Genomic DNA, 6,247 nt, shown 5'->3' with positions numbered 1-6,247 from the left:
GTACATTAACGTTTTGTTGTGAAGATGTAGGACGTTGACTGTACATTAACGTTTTGTTGTGAAGACGTAGGTGGTTGACTGTACATTAACGTTTTGTTGTGAAGACGTAGGTGGTTGACTGTACATTAACGTTTTGTTGTGAAGACGTAGGTGGTTGACTGTACATTAACGTTTTGTTGTGAAGACGTAGGTGGTTGACTGTACATTAACGTTTTGTTGTGAAGATGTAGGACGTTGACTGTACATTAACGTTTTGTTGTGAAGACGTAGGTGGTTGACTGTACAGTAAGGTTTTGTTGTGAAGACATAGGTGGTTGACTGTACATTAAAGTTAAAGTATTTCTCCCAGACCCATCGAACACATTAAACATCTACATGTACCAGTCTCCATATACAAATTCAACTATGAATACAACATGTCACACTGACTATACCAAACGGTAAGGACATCTTCCTAACATTGCCCTCAGAACAGCCTCAATTCACACGGAGTCTACAAGGTGCCGAAAGCATCCCATTAAAGCGGTAATCCTTAGTCGAAACAATAACAAAGGAACTCCACACCCCTTTTGGTAAAAAGCTGAGGGATGGGGCTGAAGAAATGGAACCACTGTCAAACCAATTCTTCCTTTGGCCGCCTCTCCTTCCAGTTCTCTTCTGCCAATGACTGGAACGAACTACAAAAATCACTGAAACTGGAAACACTTATCTCCCTCACTAGCTTTAAGCACCAGCTGTCAGAGCAGCTCACAAATATCTGCACCTGTACATAGCCCATCTATAATTTAGCCCAAACAACTACCTCTCCCCATACTGTATTTATTTATTTTGCTCCTTTGCACCCCATTATTTATATCTCTACTTTGCACATTCTTGCACTGCAAATCTACCATTCCAGTGTTTTACTTGCTATACTGTATTTACTTCGCCACCATGTATCACGTTCTGACCATCGTTCTTGTGTGTTTTCCTTGTTTTAGTGTTGGTCAGGACGTGAGCTGGATGGGCATTCTATGTTGTGTGTCTGGTTTGTCTATTTCTATGTTTGGCCATATATGGTTCTCAATCAGAGGCAGGTGTTAGTCATTGTCTCTGATTGGGAACCATATTTGGGGCGGCAGTGTAGCCTAGTGGCTAGAGCATTGGACTAGTAACTGAAAGGTTGCAAGTTCAAATCCCAGAGCTGACAAGGTACAAAATCTGTCGTTCTGCCCCTGAACAGGCAGTTAACCCACTGTTCCTAGGCCGTCATTGAAAATAAGAATTTGTTCTTAACTGACTTGCCTCGTAAAATAAAGGTAAAAAAAAAAAAAATTAGGTAGCTGGTTTTGTGGGTGGTTGTCTCCTGTGTCAGTGTTTGTACCACACGGGACTGTTTCGGGTTTTCACGGTTCTTGTTTTGTCGTCTATTTCATGTATAGTTTCGTTATTAAAAGAACCATGAATTATAATTACGCTGCGTCTTGGTCCGATCCCTGCTGCACCTCTTCTTCAGAGGAAGAGGAAGAAGAGAACCATTACACCGTGGCCTTTTTTTGCCTTTACCTCCCTTATCTCACCTTACCTCATTTGTTCACATTGTATGTAGACTTATTTTTCTACTGTATTATTGACTGTATGCTTGTTTATTCCATGTGTAACTCTGTGTTGTTGTCTGTGTCACACTGCTTTGCTTTATCTTGGCCAGGTCACAGTTGTAAATGAGAACTTGTTCTCAACTAGACTACCTGGTTAAATAAAGGTGAAATTAAATAAAAACATATAAAAAAAATAGCTGGTGGGACAACCACATATCACAGTAAGTAAATGTTTTCCAAATTACAGTAGCTATCAGCCAGGTCAGAGCTAGTATTTTGTATTTAACCTTTATTTAACTAGGCAAGTCAGTTGATGACAGCATAGGAACAGTGGGTTTTGTTCAGGGGTAGAACGACAGATTTTCACCCTGTCAGCTCAGGGATTCGATCAAGCAACCTTTCGGTTACTGGCCCAACACTCTAAACACTTGGCTACCTGATGCCCTCAAGTGGGAAAAAAGTCAAGCGCTAGAGTTTGCTCACAAAATTATTTATTTGAATGTAACTTGCTTACCACTTTTTCCATGTGGTTTCTTCCTTCACAGACTCTGTGAAATTACGACCTCTTCCTAAATATTTTATCAAATTAATAATTTTGCATAAGGTTCCACTCTCTCCCCTACAGAAAGTTTGGAAAATTAACAAAAATTGTAGTGAATCTCCTAACTACTCAGCCTGTTTTACTGTCATTGTATTCAGTTAAACGTTTTTCAAATGATCTACATCAGCTTTATTACTTTATTACTACATTACTACAATAGTGCTAGTCAAATGAGTTCATTTGTGTTCATTTTCGAAAGCTCTGCATAGAATTTATAAGTTGTCTTAAGATTCCTTATCTTCAACCTAGTTTCTGACCAGGAAATAGAATTAGAGCACATACTGTATTATCTCTGTATAGTTCTAGAATTATAACACATACAATATCTGTATAGTTCTAGAATTAAAACACATACTATATCTGTATGGTTCTAGAATTAAAACACCTATTATATCTGTACAGTTCTAGAATTAAAACACATATTATATCTGTATGGTTCTAGAATTAGGACACATTTATATTTGTCATTCTAGAAATAGAACACATATTATATATGTATGGTTCAAGAATTAAAACAAATATATATATATATATACGTATTTGTGGTTCTAGAATTAGAACACATATTATATCTTTGTAGTTCTAGAATTAAAACACATATTATATCTGAATTAGAATTAAAACACATATTATTTCTGAATTAGAATTAAAACACATATTATATCTGAATTAGAATTTAAACACATATGATATCTGCATGGTTCAAGAATTAGATCACCTATTATATCTATATTGATCTAGAATTGTCACGACTTCGACGTCACCGGCTTTCTAGTCTCCACCGATCTACATTTATTTTTCCATTTGTTTTATCTTGATTGTTCACACCTGGTTTCCATTACGTTATAATTTATTCCCTATTTAACCATCTGGTTCCATCATGGTTTTGTGTGTGTTTATTGTTGTCAAGTTGTTTCATTTATGTGTTCTGGATATTCGTTCTCCTTGATGGAAGATTGTTTGTTGAGTAAAGTTACGATTATTACTCATCTCTGTGTCCTGCGCCTGACAGCGCCTTACCCTCAGCACCTAGACCATTGACAGAAACACACATCTGTAAATGGAGTCAGCAGGTGCACACAGCCCTCCTCTACCTGTGGAGGAGCGCGTCCAGCTGCACGCGACTATGTTGCAATGTCTCGGCACAGCCATGGATCGCGTGCTGCAAACCATGGAGCGATGGGAGAGAGGGTTGTTTCCCGGCAACCCCATCATCATCACCCCAGCTCCTACAACAAGACACACTGCTGTCCACCCCTCTTTCACCTGTATCCAGTGTGATTCGGCTCGCACTCCCAAGGGTATATGATGGAACGGCTGCCGGGTGCCAGGGGTTCCTACTCCAGCTGGAGCTCTACCTGGTGACGCGGGACATGATAGTATTAACACCCTCATCTCCTTTCTGGTAAAGCACTTGAATGAGCCATCTGGGGAAGGGAAGGACCGACGTTGAACAATTATGAGGATTTCACCTGCCGCTTCTGGGCAGTTTTCGATCAGCCACCTGAAGGGAGAGCGGCGGGGGAAAGCTTGTTTCATCTTAGCTCAAGAGTTCGCACTGGACTTCAGATCTCTGGCCGCCGGCTCGGGATGTAATGAGCAGACCCTGATCGACCACTACAGGTGCATTCTACGTGAGGACATTCGTAGGGAGCTAGCCGGCAGGGACACCACCCTTACCTTTGACCAGCTGGTGGACCTATCCATCCTTCTGGACAACCTGTTGGCCTCCGGTGAATGTCCGGATCGGGCTCCGTCAGTTCCATCCCCCAGCACCTCCGTTCAATGCCGATGGAGCTCGGAGGTGCTGCTCTGAGGGTGACCGGAGGGAGGGCCATTCCCTGCAACACCTGTGGCCGCAGAGGGCACACTGCTGGTCGGTGCTGGGGAGGTTCTCCAGGGAGTCGAGGCAGCAGGCAGGGCACTGGTGGTTCATCCCAGGTGAGTAGGCCTCCGACTCACCCAGAGCTTCCTGTTTCGCACATGTGTGTATGTATAGAATTTCCTGAGTTTTCCCCACATTACCAGCATAAGGCACTAGTAGATTATGGCGCAGACGGGAACTTTATTGACTGTTCATCTGCACTTAGATTAGGGATCCCTATTGTTCCTGTTGACGTGCCCTTCCCTGTACATGCCTTAGATAGTCGTCTTTTAGGGTCGGGGCTGATCAGGGAGGTCACTGCTCCACTATGTATGATAACGCAGGAGGGTCATGAGGAGAGAATTAGTCTCTTTCTGATCGTTTCTATTGCATTTCCTGTGGTGTTGGGGCGTCCCTGGTTGGCCTATCATGACCCCACTGTTTCGTGGAAACAGGGGGCTCTCAAGGGATGGTCACATCAGTGCTCAGGGAGGTGTGTAGCTGTTTCCATAGGTGCAACTACGGTGGAATGTTTAAACCAGGTCTCCACCATGCACATCCCCCCTGAATATGCCGATTTGGCTCTCACAGAAGGCGAATCAACTACCACTCCATCGACGGGGGGAATTGTGCGATAAATCTCCTGGTAGACGCAGCACCTCCCAGGAGTCACGTGTATCCTCTGTCACAGGATGATACGGCGGCTATGGAAACATATGTCTCCGAATCTCTGGGACAGGGATACATTCGGCCTTCCACTTCACCTGCCTCCTCGAGTTTCTTTTTTGTGAAGAAGAAGGATGGAGGTTTACGTGTATTGACTATAGAGGTATGAATCAGAGGTGAAGTAAAGTTATCTGTTGCCGCTCATAGCCAGTGTGACAGAGTCATTGCAAAATCGGATCTCAGGAGCGCTTGCAACCTGGTGCGTATCCGGGAGGGGGATGAGTGGAAGACGGCATTTAGTACCACCCTTGGGCACTATGAGTACCTCGTCATGCCGTACGGGTTGAGGAATGCTCCATCAGTCTTCCAATGACCAGGCCAGCGCTGGCCTTACACAGGAACCCACCGAAGGGCCACTGGTAGCCTGTGGCTGTGAAGGTGGCCCACATGGGCAGGGTGATCAGGAAGGTAAGGTCTGAGATGGCTAGGTTGAGGACGAACACGTTGGCCACTGTCTTCAGCTTCATGTAACGGTAGATGACCGCCACCACCATGCTGTTCCCCACCATGCCGATGACAAAGTTACAGCCGTACACCATCGGGATCAGGGTGAAGATGAAGTTGTGCCTCCCGGACATGCTGCAGTTACACCCTACACCCTACACCCTTCACCCTACACCCTTCACCCTACACCCTACACCCTTCACCCTACACACTACACCCTAACGTTACACCCTACACCCTTCGCCCTACACACTACACCCTAACGTTACACCCTACACCCTTCACCCTACACTCTTCACCCTACACCCTATACACTACACCCTACACACTACACCCTACACACTACACCCTACACACTACATCTTAACGTTACACCCTACCCCCTACACACTTCACCCTACACCCTTCACCCTACACACTACATACCTAACGTTACACCCTACACCCTTCACCCTTCACACTACACCCAAACGTTACACCCTACACCCTTCACCCTACACCCTTCACCCTAACGTTACACCCTACACCCTTCACCCTACACACTACACCCTACACCCTTCACCCTAGACCCTACACCCTTCACTCTACACCCTACATCCTACACTCAAATGTTACACCCTACACCCTTCACCCTAATGTTACAGCATTCACCCTACACCCTAATGTTACAGCATTCACCCTACACCCTAATGTTACAGCGAGAGAGAGAGAGAGAGAGAGAGAGAGAGGGAGAGAGAGAGAGAGAGAGTGGCAGAATGGCAGAATACCTGACCACTGTGACAGACCCAAACATAAGGTACGCTTTGACTATGTACAGATTCAGTGAGCATAGCCTTGCCTTTATTATGTCTTTATTGTTCTGACATTTTGTCACGGCTTTCGTCTGTAGAAGGAGAGGCAGACCAAAATGCAGCGTGGTTGTTATTCATTTTACTTTAATAAAGAAACTGTACACGAATAAACTAACAAAACAACAAACGTGCGAAAACCTAAAACAGTCCTATCTGGTGCAAAACACAGAGACAGGAACAATCA

The sequence above is a fragment of the Oncorhynchus masou genome, unplaced genomic scaffold (genome assembly GCF_036934945.1).
Source record: "Oncorhynchus masou masou isolate Uvic2021 unplaced genomic scaffold, UVic_Omas_1.1 unplaced_scaffold_1377, whole genome shotgun sequence".
NCBI classification, from domain to species: Eukaryota; Metazoa; Chordata; class Actinopteri; order Salmoniformes; family Salmonidae; genus Oncorhynchus; species Oncorhynchus masou.
This window is presented reverse-complemented; position numbering follows the sequence as displayed.